General features: G+C 45.8%; 1 protein-coding gene across 5 annotated transcripts in view; it reads left to right on the top strand.

The window, feature by feature from the left end:
- Positions 1-17,255, top strand: part of zfhx3b (zinc finger homeobox 3b) — a 141,313-nt gene that overhangs the window by 38,053 nt on the left and 86,005 nt on the right. The gene's annotated exons all lie outside the window — the stretch shown is intronic.

The raw sequence follows: 17,255 nt of genomic DNA, 5'->3' as shown, positions 1-17,255 counted from the left end.
CTATCATGGTTTTCTTTTTGGATTTCCGGAATGTGGCACATTCTGTCTTTAAAAAAAAGACATCAAACAGGATTTCCAGTCCAGTCCGGAAGATGACACATTGATTTTATTAGCCGATATATACAGTATGTATATGTATTGGTTCATTAAATATGTATCTGGCGCAGGCTATGCGACGGATGCATTTTTCAGTGGGTGTGGAGGACTGTGAAGGCTGATCAACCCTCAAACTCACATACTCGCCCTTTATCTGAACTCGGCTTTTGTTTACATTTGAATCACAATCAACAGCTGTAACCTCCTTCACAATAGCCAGCAAGTAAGGACATATATACTCGCCAAACCAGATCCCTGCGCTCATGTGTGTCCGTGTTTACACATTCGCTCTCTCCCGCATGAGCCACCACACGCCCCTTAGATACCGAAAATACATAAGCCAGTGTTTTATAATGCTAGGTGGCCTGTGATTGGCTGACTAGTTGCCTGTCATCTGAGAACCAGAGCTATTGTCTCAGAGTCCCGAGACGGGAGTAAGTACGTGTCATTAGACTGGATATGCACGGGCTTTGAATGGGCTTATGTGTCATCTTAACCTCCTGCACATGTGTCGGTCCGTCTGGAGACAGCAGCAGAGGAGCTGAAGAGTTCTGCAGTATTCAGAACTCTTTTACCGCTGACACACACACACACACACACACACACACACACACACACACACACAGACCATCCCTCTCTCATTCAGTTTTCCCCTTGTTGTCAGTCAGTGCTGAGTGACTGGTGACTAACAGCCTCTCCTGTGTAAAAGGTCAGCAGGCTCCTTGGAAAGAAAGAGTCAGCTGTCTTTTTGGAAAGCAACTGTTCCCAGAGCATTCAGTGTGTCTGTCAGTCAGTCAGTCATTTCTAATCAGAATATATGCTGTTAATGGCGGGGAAGGACAGCGAGGCGGCGGGGTCGAGGCGGCAGGGTCAAGTCGGGGGGGTCGAGGAGGTGGGGTCAAGGCGGCGTCGGCGACGGGAGAAACTCGAGGCTTGTAGTGACTGAAGCTTCTGGCGAAGCGTTTTATGAGCGCAGCCAGCCAGACAGGGAAGGCAAGGTGTTGTTGCTCCTCAACCGCACTCGTGGTGTTACTGCCATTATCAAAACCTGCTGTTTAATAGTTCCAAGGACTTAATAAATCTAGAAATGTTTATACTTAGGCTTAATTAATATGGGTCCCTTGATAAGCTGTGTGACAATGTGTGAAACATAACCTGTTTTATGTGACAACGAAGCAAATGTTAGTGCAGCAAGTGTTATTTTTTTAAAGCCATTTGAAAAGTAAAACAGCCTCACCCCACCCCTTACAATAAGTGACTGTCTGTCCACATTTTTTAGATGAATCTGACTTAATTAAGAAGCAATGAGAGTCCACAGATAGCATTCCTAATTAGCTTAAGCTGGCTGTTGTAACCAGATCCACTGCATTAATGACAACACAGGCCCTGTGAAAAGCATCATTGTTCTCAAGATAATTGTCCTTTTAGTTAACGCGGCCCGGGAAGGGCTCTCCTTGTTAGAGGAGCTGGCTGGGACCAAGGACAGCCGGAGGCAGGGAGGGGACCGGGACTGATACTGGCCCAGTGCCCGTTGTGACAAGCCCACTTGTGCCCTCTACTGAAATCCCCTTAGTATGCAGTGGAATTAGCTGTCCCCAGGGTGTGGCCCAGGGGGTTGGCCATTAATTACATACTCTGAATCTTAACGAATGAGGAGCAATCAATAAAATAAAGCAGATGTATGCAAATAGCATGCTGATTATACTACATAATGACATGCCATGTTGTTGGCAGGAAAACGCTGGGGGGGGGGGGGGGGGGGGGGGGGGGGAAGAAGGTGATACAAAACGAGTCAGAAGTTATATCTCGCGTATCTCAAATGATTTTATGACTTGATTTTCCTCAAGCAACGTTTTGGGATCCAAACCTGCACTGTGTCATTAGCGCCTTAGATTGTATTTCAGATCTTATCATCGTAGTTTCATGTTCCTCTATGAGACAGGGCGCAGTCACTGTCAGCCAGGAAATGGTGTGAGACTTGCGGCCTGGCTCGGGTGGAATTTGAACAAGATCGGGTAAAACTCTGGTGGAGTCTGAGCTGCTGGGGTGTTAGTGGCGCTGCTGTTGGAAGACTGATAAGGCCTATAAGGGAAAAGAGGAGAGGTGAGTTCACCTGCTTGGAACTCTGCCCCTGCACTGAGATCTCCATTGTATCCAGCCAGCTGGAGCTGTTGGAAACTCTATACCTGCCTTTAAGCAGAGAGGGAGGGCAGCCAAGAATTAACTGCTGCCTCATCCTGGCAGCCGCCAAGGATGCTGTCTGCCTCCATTCATGGCGAGCGTGAGAGGGCAAAGAGGAAAGAACAGAAAGGGGCGGGGAAAGAAACAGTGCTGGCAATATGTGTCACAGAAATAAATTAGGAACAAAGGGGAATTATCAGCGTTACGAACAACGTATCCTGCATCTCTATACCATAATGTGGACATTCTGCCAATAGAAGTATGATAGAAAAATGCACGTCTGCACTTCCCCAAAGTGAATACAGCTCATTTTTGGTAAGTAGTGTCAATTTCATGGCCTAGCTGTGTGTCTTTGTCTAGACTGTACTCTGATAAAGGATATTTTATCTGCTTTCCCTGCAAATACATGATTAGATACTCGGTAGTGTAAATGCAGGTGTCACCTACTGATAGAAAAGTCCACACGTGTGGATGTGAACTAACAAAGTTGACTATATTTAGCCACCTTATTATAAAAGTCTCTTCCCGTTGATGGCTACTAATAACCTGCACATAATGTCTGTCACGGTTTATTGAAATAGTGACTGACTAGACCATGGGTTTAATTACGGTCTCCCGTGGTCTTCCAGTTTCCCTTCAGGACAGTGAAATGTAAAACCTAAGCACTTCAGAAGGCCAGGACAGTCCAAGGAGAGGCCAGGGAACAGGTGGTGACCCTGTGCAGCCTGGGAGTATATTATTGACCAGGGTCCAGCAGCTAGATTGATTACTTTATTGTATTGCCATGAACCTCAGTGGCCAGAGACATCTGGTTGACCCTGGCCGGACAGCGCATCGCAGTGACCCTCACCTTAACTAAAGAGTTATGTGTCTTTGACCTGCTCCCTAATGGGGGGGGGATTTGACCTGCAGTACAGGGCTGAAGTGGGCCTACGCCTCTCCCTCCCTTGTGTCAGCCTTGGTAATTTAGAGGCTGGGGGTAGGCCAGGGTCTTGCTGGGGCCACCTTGTTTTTGGGCTGACTGTGTCCTGACTTTAGACCTTCCCCTGACCCACCGGTGTATATGGTGTCAGCAAGATGGGCAGATCCAGGGAAAAAGTTAATTAATCTTCACCAAATTACACTGAAATGGTGGAGAATCAATACATCAGATGTCCGCACTTCCAGCTAATGGTTCAGATAGATGGCTCACAGCGAAGGGGGTTGATAGTGTGCGACGCTAAAAGGATTTTTATATATTACCGATAATTTCCAGGTACAAAGAAAACTGCATTCCATCCGTGATGGTGTGCGTGCAGGACTCTCACATCACAAGCAGAACCTTGCGGTGCCGTTTGCGGTGCAGCAGTTTTCTGGGCTGGATGCCACATTGACTAACCCTGTGCCCTGTATAAACAGGGCGAGACAACAGGCAGCACAAGGGAAACAGTCTTTACTCTGGTAGAGGCTGTTTCCCCCGACCATCACTTCCTACTTCCACTTAGCTGACAGACAGAATATCTGTCAGGCAGGTTTTTCCTGTGCTCTACATACTTTTTTAGTCGTCAGCTTTGGTTTTTCATCAGAAAAAACAACCTTGCACTTAGTGAGAAACATTTCAAACATGGTAATTCCTCCTCTTCCACCCCTCTCTCTTCATTCATTGCCTTTTATTGAGTTTGTCCATTTCTTCAGTGGAAGTTTCCCAACATTTTCATCAAAAGATAGATTGTGCAAAAGGGAGCCTTAATTGTTTTTAACTCTTTATGATATGTCACATCTGAGCGACTCACCTACTCTACTCTAAACAGCAAAAAACATCCTCCCACATTACAATACAGACTTATTTTTTCATTGTTAGCACTTGTTTCCCTCCATTAAATGGGAATGGTGGAAAAGAGTTTGAAGTGGATACCGTAGTCCTGTTCGAAGCAAGACGTGAGGCCACCTTTCTTTAGGTCATCTCCTCCCGACTGAGCTCAATGTCTATGAAACCCTCTTGTTCCATTACTTTTGCCAAAGGAAACATGCAAACAAGTGACCAGTCAACACCGGCCACAGTCAACAGTTGGTCATTCTGTTCCCGGTCGTTTAACTCGTACCTTTTCAACAGAATGCAGCTTAAAGTGCAGCCTTGTGATGGAATAAGTGATTCTCTGGTAGTGTGAGGTCCTAAGATGATAGAGAGGCCCACTTGCACTCTTGGTGCGTGACTCATGAGGAAGGTCGGGGGGGCTGACAGTCAGGAGGCACGGTAGGACGTATGTTTTATGGGTCCTGTCTACATACCTGCCCAAAGAGGGGAATGCATGACCACACCCATGGAACTGAAGGCATCGTGGTTAATTACTGATAATCATATGTTGCATGGCAGGACGAACAGATGTTCCTGAAAATAACCCCCTCTCCGTACACCTCAACACGCACCAGCCGCTTCCTTTTTGTTGCACAAAAACATTTGGTAACCAAGCGATGAAACGAGCACGCCGTCAACATTAATCAGCTTTCATTAAGACCCCCGTACCATTTCTGATGCTCTGCAAAAAAAAAGAAAAAAAAGCGCATTGCACTCCATCACCCACCCTTCTCTTACACTGTCCCAATTAACACTGAGCCCCCATTACATTGATTGGGAGAGCCGTGGTATTGGCTAGGTAGGGCCATGAGCACATTGATCACATTGACCCATCATGTGAACCATGAGAAAATGTTGAGCTGCAGATTTCTTACTCCCAACAGCCGAGTGAAAAAACATTGCCAGTGAACATGAAGCTTGTATACTGTGTGTGTGTACGTTGTATGAGAGTATATACGTGTGCCGGTTCTCCTTGGGCGTGGCTGTGCTGGGGAGGTTTCAGTGCTGCTTTCATGCGGTTTTAAGGACATAATAGGCACACGCCAAACTATATTCTTTGGGGGCTGTCGCTATACAAGTGTTGTCCCCCCCCCCCACACACATGTAATCCTGCCTGGCCCCTTGCACACACACACACATGCAAACACACTCCCATAAAGGGCAAACCGCTGCCCCAACTCCTGAAGGTGCACCTGGCATCTGCAAGTCCACTCCAATTACATTTCCCCAATTACAGGTTATGAACCAATTAGTCACCCTCTCGTTTTACACTGCCCCTACCACTCTCCCTCCTCACCGCTCAAATAGGGGGGCATCTGTTAGAGATGGGGGGCTATCGTTGACAAGGCGAGGGAGGTTGCTGGTCTGGGGCATCTGCTGGTCCAGCGTTATCTCAGGGGAGATTATATACTGTCCTTTTTTTTTCTTTGGGAAGAGATAATGGTTGACGTGTAAATACGTACCTCATCCAGAACAGCTGTCTGCCTCGGCAAACTCCAACATGCACATACGTTGTGAGAACCACATACAAGGGGGATCATTTACGCTGTCAACTTGTAATTTGTAGTGGCACTCAACTTGAACTTTCAGGGTGAGCCAGTTGGCCCTGCTCTAATTCTCACCTCCTCGTGAACATGGCTTTCCTCTGTGCATGTGCAAGGAGGTGTGCAGGAGCACAAACGTGGAAAAACAAGTTTGCTCACGCTGACATGAATGAGTGGGTATTTGACTTTTTGTTGTCTTATGCCTTTTCTTTAATGCTTTGTTTCTATCTGTGGTATGTGGTGGATTTGTGTGTGTGTGTGTGTGTGTGTTGCAGTGTGTGTGTCCTTCCAGCCTTATGGCTTCATTCCCAGCTCTAGTTGGCATGTTTAAAGACTCTTAGCTATGCCCAGTACACTGGCATAGCAGCCGGGGTGGAAACTCACCGCTCAACCGCAAGCATTCATTCACAATATGGCACTGTATCTGGCTGCTGCTTACACTCACATGCACACGTATGACCTTTCACATGTATGTTCACACACAGAACTTGGTGCTATGGGGGGGGGGGGTTGAATTGTGCTGTCCAGGGGGCCAGGGTTAAGATTCAAAGTGCTTTGTCTGTGATCTCCCAGCTTTCTCTTTCCTTTAGTATTCTGATAGCACTCTTCCCAGAGCGAGATCTTGTTTATCTCCTTTGCTGGCATGCTCTTTCAATGTCAAAACAATGACATCATTAATTAAATTTGTAATTAAATGTGCAGTTCTTGAGGACCACTAGGCCATGCTGAATCTCCTGCCACTAAGTGAGGTTTATTTCCCTGTGGAAAAAAAAAAACCTCCTGTTTTTTTCTTCTTTCTTCAGTGCATTAATATTATTACGAAAATGTGCTTTGCCAATATTTTCTACGTGGCCGCAGGTTGATGAAATAATGTGCAGAGAAAAGGTTAATTCAGTCCATAACAAAGTCTTCAGTTAGCATCCAGCACATGTCAGCGGTGAGGTCTTGTCTCCTTGTTCCAGCATTTAGAACCAGGTCTTCTGTTACTTTGCTCACCTCTGCCAAAGATAACCTTAAATCCATGAATGGATTTTTCTGTATTCTGTCCAGTACACATACCAGTTTGTATGCCCTTGACACATGCTCTGACTGAATCAATGAATGTTATGTGTCATAAGAGTAATGCTGCAGTTCTCCTCTCATGCATTTCCCCTGTGAGAGGCATCTGTCAGTGGCTTTAGCCTGATCCTGAAGCTAATTACCCAGCAATGTAAATTACACTGTCCCCCCGTCTCCCTTTCCTTATTTCTCCTGTGGACTTTTGTTTTCTGGTACTCAACCCTCGACTCCACCTCGGCCCTCCATTGTGACTTCGACTTCTTACCATCCCCATCTGTGAAAGCCCACGACCAAATCCCAAGCAGATGATCATTCTTTGTCCTCACCCCTTAGCTCCCTTTGTTTCTTTTCACTCTGTTTTTCATAGAGATTTTCTCTTTGAGTGCTCTGTCTTCCCTCGCCTTTGTGTCTTGTCTGAGGACTCATCCCATAAATGTAAAAGCTCCGAGTGAGAATGTATTTAATATTCAAGCACAAAGCTCAGGGATAGACTGGTGGAGTGGTGGAAAACCCTGGTTAGCTGAACATGCTTACACGTGTATGCATCCGAGTCAATGCAAACCTTCGCATGCCCATGCATTTAGATGCGTGCCTCTCCTCTGAGGAATGTGTGGGTTCTCTTGCAGTGTTTGACCTTTAGACCTCGGCCTCACGTGACTGAAATTCCACCGACACACACACACACACACACATCCAACATACAGTACGCTCACACAACAAACATGCACTCAGCTTCTTTTATCTTCTTGCACAGAAATAGAACCCACACCACTTAAATCTGTAATAATACCCACAAGCCCCCACACTCACAGATAAGAAAAGCCCAAAGATAAATGGCAGCAAACGGCACCCATTTAAATCTCCACTGTTGATCCCATGAGTCCGTGGGTGCTCCAGTGCTCCCCTACCGAGGCCCGGGTTGTGCTGCGCTGTGCTCAGCAGGCCCGCCCAGCTGGGCCCCAGATGTGGCAGCCATGTCATGCGGAGCTGCGAGGCAGAAGATAAGAGGCCAACGCTAGGCACCGCTCCCTCGGTTCTCGGGGTCTGTTCTGCAGCGGTTCAACTAGATGTTGCGGTCAGTGCGAGCTGAAGTTTGACAGCCCATGTCATGCTTAATGCCTCACTTCCCAAATACAGCTCAGTAGGGCTGATTTATATCTACCAGGTGCTACAGTGTGCAAGCAGCTCTGGGATGAGAGGAGGCATGTGGCCATTTCATTAAGGCAGATGAACAAGGGCTGCAGTGTGTGTGTGAGTGTGTGAGTGTGTGTGTGTGGAGGCTGGTCTTTCTCAAATATAGCTCCGCAGCACTGTAGCTGTCACAACACTCCACCAGGCCAAGGAGAGGAAGAAGAGGAACTTATTAACAAGCTCCGCATTTCTTAAAATATCACACCCGTATTTTGCTTTTCCCTTCCTCTCATTTGTCCGGTTCCTCTGCTCGTAGGGTCGTTTTGAAAGCGTGTCCGGCACATCTGACTCCCCAGATCAAGGTGCTTGGACACGACCGTGCCAAGTGAAAAGTAAAAGCGCTAATGGTCATATATGTGTCGGTTCTCCATACCTTCTAGCTCTACAACTCACTGATAGACGGGGGTTTCTAATAGGTTGGTTGGCAGCAGCTTTCCCTCATGTTTGACAGGTCTCACTGGAGGTCTGAACACTGTAAATCAACACTTGGATTACTACCGAGCGAGGGACTGTTTTGTTGTTGTTGTTGTTGTCACAATTTTCCTATTTATTTCCTGCCAAACTGTAGCGTTTCCTCCTCTCACAGAGGTCTCTGAACGCCGTGGTCGGCTCTGTCAGTGCTCGACGTGAGCAACAGAACGTCTGTTTGATGTTCCTCGCACACTTCAGAGTCAAGTGCTGAGGTGTCTTTCAGCATCGCCCTCCAGGCCACCTTGTTATACACTTAACAAGTTGTTTTCTTTTTTGTTTTCCTTCCCTTTTCCTATGTTGACAGTTCCTCATCACGGCTCCACTCCGAAGGAATGCACGGCACCTTCCAAGGTTTGCCTTGGAATCTGTCCTTGTAAACTGGAGGGCGAGCTCTGCTCTCCTTTTAAGATGACGAGTGCATCAAGATCTGATTCATGGGCGCTCTGTTTATAAACTGCCAGTGTAAAGATTAGGCATCCCGATGGCATGTAAACTAGTGCTTAGTGGGTTTTTTTCTTCCTGAAGACACATTTTTGTTCCCTTTTATGTTTCAATGAATGATTTTTTTAAGATGATCCAGCAGAATGCAGTGGTATCGGAAATACAATTTGGTTAGTTGGTTTTCCTTCTCTGGGAATAATCTGAATGTGATGGATATTGTTCCACCTGTCAGATCCGCTCCTGTTTACTTACTTACTGCCCATTTTGCCTCCTGGCAAGTAGGGCAGCAAGTTGCTGTTTCCGTAACATACTGGTTTTATAAGGCAGAGTTGTTAGCCCTGTGCTCAACCCCCAACCTGGAGGACCAGTGGATTGCTCTTTGTCTGGCCTCTACCCTTCGACCTGTCCAGCATGGGAATCCCTACCAGGAGATACATCTCCCGCTGGCCTAGCTCTAGGGGTCACTGAGACACACAAGCTCCCCGACCTCTACACGAGGTCACGGTTAGCCACACCGCTAACTGTAGCAGTGGCACATGCTGTGAGTGTGAGCACTAACCGGTGGCACAAGGATATCCATGCATAAGAAGGCAGTGATGTTCATTAAGGTGGGGCCCTTTTTTATTTTCACAACAGACTTGTGATGACAGCTTCTTTGTCATTAACTATAAAGCAGTCTTTGTTTAAGAGCTTGAGACTATTGTCTCTCTGTGCTTTGACTGTCTTTTGACATCCAGTGTCCCAGCATTTTTCTTCACTTCCTCTTTTAAAACACAGGGCGCATTATTCTTTTAACTTCATGAACTCTCATAATTCAGCGGGGGAAGGGGGCAATAGAAAACACTTTTCCCCAGAGGTTTATTGTTTAAAACGGGTACAGTTCTTTCCCAGGATAAAGGCTTCGGCTAAGCAGAGAGGAATTTGGGCCAGGGCTCATAAAAAAAAAAGTATTTGTGTACCAGAAAGATTTTCGCTTTTCCCTCCTAAATCTTTGTCATTAATGACTTTAGCAAATGTGAAGTGGAGAGTGAATGGTTCGGCTGTGCAGGGTCTTCAAAGGAACCCTCTAATTATTTATCCAGGATATCCTACTCTAGAATTAGAGGCCAGCTCACGATTGGCTTTCATGCCTTTTTTTTCTGCAAAGAAATCATTTCCACAGAATGGTTTCACTGGGACACCATCTAAGCCCTGTTCTGTGTGCGTGTTGCTTATGTGTGTGTGTGTGTGTGTGTGTGGGTGGACATACAAACATGTGGGACTGCACCTATCCTCAGTATGTGGTGCGTAAAAGAGATTTCCATTTTCCACACATAACGCAGCATGACTCTCCACATCTCTGCTCTCACCCACACAGCATTCACCCACATTACCCAGATGTCCTGGTCATTTGGCCTTCACATGGCTTCTAGACCCGAACACTGGGCCGATCCCTCACCGTGTGACTTAAATCATCTCATCATACTGCATCACACACAGGGTGTCCCAGCGTAACCACTTAACCATATTATAGATTAGCTGTTTTCTGTTTGCTGTAATAGTCTGGACCAGTGGACAGTCATCTCTAAGAAAACACACCATTATTCCATGTGTTGGTGTTGGAGTCTGAAACTCCCTTAAGCGTTTTTGCTGAAGGAGTGTATCCCTTTAAGAATGCTCTGCGGTGGATATTTGTCTAATTCCAGGTGCCGGTGAACCCTGTGTTTTACCAGGTGCATGCCTGGGTCATTACTGAGGTATTTGTTTTCCAGATTACACAGAAAGGCCCAGGATTATAGACATGTTATCCATGTCCCCTATCTGTCTGTCAGGCCATGATCCCTGCATGGAGCCTGGCTCCTTCTCCCACTGGTTGCTCCTGTTTGCTGTCATGCCTGTTGGAGATCCCTTTGACCACATCTCAGAGCTACCATGTTGTTCTTCCCTCTTCCCCCGTCTCTCTGTCAACAGGGGCTCGCTATGCTGATCACTGTCAACTATCCTTAATGGAAATGGAAGTAGTGGTAATGACATCTCCCTGTTCGCCCCAATCCCCAGAATTCCTCTGGGTTTGGATGGCCGGGTAAGGGAGCAGAGCTGAGTGGTGATTGGATTGTTGGGGGGGGGGGGGGGCATTGGTTGCTTGACAGCTGATGGTTTCTCAGAAACATTTACATATGCCCCACAATTGTGATAATAAATTGTGATACATTTATCATTGGGCTCCAAATCAATAACACAGCTTCTTAAGGTTTAATATTTCAATGGTATTGATGATTTAAACAACTCTGTTTGTGGTTGGCCTGCCTTAACTGAAGCGCTGCGCGGGAAGTGTGTGTGTGTGTGTGTGTGTGTGTGTGTGTGTGTGTGTGTGTGTGTGTGTGTGTGTGTGGCACCAATGTGATTTCTGCCTTTTAGGTAATCGTTTTCTGGAATGACATAAATGATTTCCCGTCTATGAAAAGTAGAGTGATTTTATTTTTCATCTCTTTGCTCAGCGTTGCAGTCTTCCGTACAGAGCGTTCTGTCCTTTACTTCGACAACATTCCCAAATAAGTTGAGGTCATCGGTTCCCTTAACCCCCCCTCATCCTGTTACTATAGAACAAATGTAATGGAGTGAGCGTGCACAGAAGCTCCAAAAGCACTGCAGTTAGCAGATTTCACTTCCATCCTCTCTTGAGAGAACGTCTGCTTCCCGCAGATATAAATAGGGTCAGATTTGATAATTAGTAGAAATGAAGGTCCTCGGGCTCAAAGGCTTTGATCAGCACATCTCCCCCCCGTCCCTGACCTTTCATTGGACATGTGTCTTTAGCTCTCTCACTGTCTCTCTAGCTCTCTATCTCAGTCTCGCTTCCCTCTATCGGCCCCATCGTCCGTCTTACCCTCCGTCCTTCCTGTTAATCTGCAAACACTACAGAACCACAGTTACACATACTGGACGTCCACATGCATCGTTACGGGATTTTGAAATATTCCCAAGGATGATAATCAGTGTGTTGTTTTCTGATTGATTAGTGCCAGACAGACCAGTGTACAAAGTATCAAGTGTTCTCGTCTGCTTTCTGCATTCCGCGCTGTGGGAAAGTTCAGCACTGCATGCTAAAGGATGTGAGGATCCAAGACAGACTGTTGCAAATCGTTCAATATCCATGTCTGTTGGTCTAAAATCAAGCAGAAATGGGGGGATGTGTATCTAAATAATCTGATAAGAATTTGAAAGACACGGCTTGAAGGAGCTCTCCCTCCCTCACTCTCTGTCTTGCAATTTTACAGACCCCCGCTGTGTACGAGTGTATACCGTATGTGCTCCGTGCACTCGGTTGCCTGGGGGCGAATGTTAGCTTGTGCCCGATAACCCCTCTCTGATTATACATCAATACCTTAATTCCAAGGATAATTAATGCTCTTATAAATTACAAAGCTTTCGAAACAAACCACATGGGACATAACGGGAAAAATAATACAGTGCAGTCAATCTGCGTCGTTTGTAAATGAAGGAGGATAGATTGTGGCGGCCGTAATAACATCTCACTTTTTGTTTCATTCTTAATCCTGTATTCCTGGTTTTCATTTTCACTCTTTAAACTTTCACTGCAACTTTTTTGTCAAATGTGTTTTTCTTTCTAAAAACAGCAATAAAAACAGTGTCTAACAGCATGCATATTTAAACAGAACATATTTTTCTCCACCCCCCCTTTATATTGTCTCCTGTACTGACGTTTGAGTGAAATGATGTGAGCCGTCTCACTTTTGTACTGCTCGTATACCACCGAAGCCCCCCCATGCTGGTTGCTAATTGGCGGGAGACTGGGAGCTTCCTGCTGTGTGTTCGCTGCTTCCCTTTGCTTCGCCACCCCACCAGGTCTTTCACCAACACTCGGCAGAACCCAGTAATTAACCCGCAGCTAATTAACTACTTCTAATTACACCAGCACGCTGTTTCTATCACACCATCCAAACCTGAGGAAACACTCTAGTGCCATGTGTAAATCCCCTCTAGAGGGTTTTGGATGTTAGCTGAGCTCCAATCAGATCATTTAATCAGATTGCCCTGTGTATGAGTGCCATAGAGTTGTGCACCGCCACCGTGATTCCACTGCTGCTGCCGTCTTACATCACTTTTCTTCAGTTTTTGCGATATGGAATGGCTTAGCAGAATGTGATGGTGTTGTTTAAAGGGTAAAATCATTTTCAAGGTTCTACTTCAAGTCTATTAACAAAGGAGGCAATTGATACCACAAACAAATCAATTTTGCCTTTTTTTTCTTTCCTGGCCAGTATTACTAGCGCAAATGGTTACTAAAATTGAACGCTGCGAAACAAAAACAATCAGCACTTTGCCTCCTGGGTATTTGAGTTGCTCATATTGTAATCAGCAAGGATTATTTTAGCTGTAAGTGATACTTTTGTTCCAACACTAGTATAATGCACACGATATTAATGGAATATGTGAGCTGCAGTCTTGTTTCTATAGCACGTAATGCGCCGCGGTTTTGACTTGGCTGTAACATGACAGAAGCGGCATGCCTCAGTTCTGCTATCTGTGAGAAATACTCCCAGACACGGCAGTGGCCGGCCCCCTCGGCTCACACACGCTCATGTAAACACACAGTTCTGTTCTTCCCCACCTCAGACTCAACACAGCCACAGCTATTTCTGTTCCACAGACTGATAGCTCCTACTGAAGATCATTGATTTTACGGGAAGCCCTGTTTACAGGCTGAGTGCCATCGACCTGAGGTGACTTTTTGCCTCCTGCAGTTGGAGCAATACTGGATCAGCCTTATGTCTGCATTAGCAGAATAGCAGGCAGAATATTTTACAGCACGCGATAAACAACGATGCTGCATATGGTTAACTGTCTGATTTACAGTGTTGGGGATCAAAGAGAACAAGAACTCTGTGTACCTAATATAATTATAATGCTGTGTTGTCTATAGCAATGGTTGACAAACTTTTGTTTGGCTCACAACTCCACGACAAAGTTACCCAGCACTGAAAGATGATTAGCACTTTTTCTCTTTCACGCTTCTTATTTGTTAAGAAACTACTTAATTGTTATCACTGCTGTTCATTTTATCAACAGTATTGGGAAAGAAGATTCACAAGGGTTCTTAATGATAGTAAAGTCTTTTTTTTATCATTTCATAGATGCCAATTGTGTGTCAATTTGCTGCTACACTTGCATACTCAAATGTAGCATAAGTATGCCTAAGTTTAGCATCAGGTTATTGTTTTAGCTAGCAGGCAGAAAATAGGGCAGATAGAATGGAGAGCAGAGAAGAGAAAGGCAAAAATAGTCACTTGCAGTGCGGTGTTAGAAATGTAAATTGCCTCAGTGTAAGAGCACATTATTAAAACCAGAATTTACTAAGCTGTGTCGGGCATTAAAATGGACTTATGTTTGGGAGTGCAATGCATGCACGCCTTTTATTGGTGATTAATTGGAACAAACCTAGGAGATAAACCCGCCTCACTCTGCCTGAGGACTACAATGGTTCCCCCATCAATGAGCATGTCCCTAGTGCAACATCAAAGGCCTTCCCCTGCTTTATCAATAAGAACCCTTCCTTCCCACATCTTCCTGTAACTTGCTTAGCGTTCACGCCATTGATTTTCCAATAAGCGCCCCTTACCCTGCGGTGGCTGGCCAGGCTCTGTGATGGCTCAGAGACACAGACAGGCAACATCACGGAGGGACAATTGAAAATCAGATGGCGTGTATTGTTAGGGGTCCTCTAGGTGTATTAAACTGGGTTTTGCCATTCTAAAGGTGCTCCCTCACTGCTGACACGTATGCTACGTGTCGGGGTCGGGGCTGCATCGTGCCACAGCCCAGCAGTATTCACAGCTGTAGCTGAGTCAAAGGTAATTCCCTCAGGAAACTCTGGAGAGCAGGGTCCTCTGGAGGCGAGGCCAGGCCTCCAGGCAGGTGATCAGACATGCTTATAATCAGATGGTTCCTTAGCCTTTAATTCCTCCCTCAGTTGGCCGGTAAATCCCACCTAATGAAAGGACCCATAACTTATAACTTATCGCATTTTCCTTCCCTACAAAATGACATCCAGACCCACTCTCTGACAGAGTCATTAGGAGTGAGGCCTTTTTCACAAGGTTCAACCTTATCTGATTTGTTAGGGTGATGGGAGGAGGTGGAGGTTGGCTTTTTATTGTTTTGTCAAAGGCGAGATAAGGGGGGACCCTGGCATGAAGCCTTTTGAAGGCAGGTGGCAGCAGGAGTGTGAGCTCTCCAGTCGGGGTCTACGCGTCGGCATGCTCTCCCTCAGATCAGCTCAGGAATCTAGCCTTTTCTTCCCTCTGATTATCTTGTATTGTCAGCTAAGGCTTGTTTTGGCTGCATACAGCCTGCTTATTGTCAACTCAGTGGGCCCACATTCACAATTAGGATACTACACAAGGGCAGGAGTCGTGGCGGGATCCCTTCTTCTGTGCAATCAGCACTCCTGGCAGTATGCAAAAGAAAATCCAAACTTTATGACAGTAACATAGTACAGTATATGCCCCTCGCATATTACCACTCAGCAGTAGTCCCCTTTAGTGGGCTGCTCTATCATTCTGATTTGTGGTTATTAACACAGTCATCACACAGAGGCACCGGCCTCCTCCACTTCCCCTCTCCCTTCCACCGCGTCTCTTTGTCTGTCTCCCCGACTTGTTTAGTGCCTCCCAGAGATTAAAGCTTTTCCTGCTTTAAACAGGTGTCACTGAGCCAGGCAGACCTCCGAGAGACAAACAGCGTTATATCAGTGGGCCCATCTGCGACTTGCCGTCTCCAGACGGTCCCATTGCTCATCAGTAACCACTGCAGGTTATTGAATTACACCATCTTGATTTTAAAGGGCAATCCTGTTTTCTGTAAGCAGTGGACACACCAAGCTGGCTCAGAGCTCCAGCACTGATCAAGAGTCATCGTGTTATCCCGTCTTCTGCTAATTGCTGCAGGTATCTTACAGCAGTAATAGGAATGGATGGGCACATACGCTCAGTACAGTACAGTACAGACTGGAGACCACAAAGATGAGAGCAGCAGAGAAGTTTAGAGGTCGTCGGGAGCTCACAACCTTAACTTATAAGCATATGGGCCCAGTGTTCCCAGGCCTGGTCCAGACAGGCAGTGGAATCTGGAGGAGGGGCTGATGGACTAGATTTCAGGAACAAGGTGTGAAACACGGCTCAGACAGTACACGTGGAGACTTTTTCCTATGAGGCAGTCCTTTTAGACAAGTCACTATTCTGCTTTTTCCCCCCCATTTCATTCTGTGCAGTTTATCCACATGCTTTTAGTTTGAAGAATCACTGTCTGTTTGACATGTGGCATATATTTTTTCTCGCATTACTCCCGCTGCCCTCAGTCCATTTGTGTGAAATGGCTGTTGAGCTCATAGCCTTTTATTAATGGAGCAGATAATAAATACAGAGCAGTAGGGCTAGTATCCCCTCACTCAACATGGCAGCCATCTCTAAATCATGTCAGGCTGTATAAAGCAATCTTGTTAATAAGCCAGCCAGTCTAATATCTTTCATTGTATATGCAAAGCAAGGCAAGGGTCACCGGGGTCAGCGTGTGTGGTGTGTAAACAAAACAATCAGGTGGACCATACTGACAGAAAATGTCTGTCCCTGGGTATTTATGACGATAACATCTACATCATCTTTGCAGTCATGCTGTAAATTAAACCAGTACCATAAATGTGTCATGATAGTGCTTTTGTTATTGTTACTTTGCCCACAATATGCCGGCCATTGTTCATTCTGAAATCCAAAAGCACATATTTAAAATGGAAGTCCATTATATTTGTAGTTTGAGTGCATGCGGACCGGAGAGGTCTCAGGTATGTTGTGTGGGAGGCGAGCTTCATCAGACATTCATGAAAAGGCAGACAGACATTATCAATCTCTCCTCTCCCTCAGTGGTTAATATGTTAGGGTGTGGGGGTAGACTCCATTCTGATCACAGCTGAAATTTGCATCCCTAAGTAAATAAGTAAATAAATCAAGTGCAAGCAGTGAATGTGCTAATCAACCGGGACATGGCAGTGAGCTTGGTGCCGGGAAACTTTGCTCATGTAATATTCAGTACTGTTGGGTTAAAGGGCAGCCCAGAGTTATTGGTTTCAGCCCGATTGCCCCCTTTAATCAATGTTGGCTGCATCCCTTTAATAAAATTATTAGCTCAGCAGTATCTTGCGCTATCATTTTATCTCTTCTGCGCTCTAAATTGCAGCCTGTGTTGGGCCTCTCAGATGCTCGGGGCATGGCCAGCTCCTGAAAGCTCAGCTCCCATTTATTATTTTAGAGGCGGAGGATGGCTGGAGTGTTTGAAACCAGGCTGAGCATAGAGGTTATTGGATGCAAGATCTAAACACAGCTGCAATGAAGTCCCAACCCAGCGTATGTATTTTGGGCTCATCTGGGGAAAAAACTGCCTTTTAT

This window comes from Eutrigla gurnardus, assembly GCF_963514095.1.
Source record: "Eutrigla gurnardus genome assembly, chromosome: 1".
In the NCBI taxonomy this organism is placed as follows: Eukaryota; Metazoa; Chordata; class Actinopteri; order Perciformes; family Triglidae; genus Eutrigla; species Eutrigla gurnardus.
The sequence above is the reverse complement of the archived record's forward strand: the minus strand, read 5'-3'. Positions and strand labels throughout refer to the sequence as shown.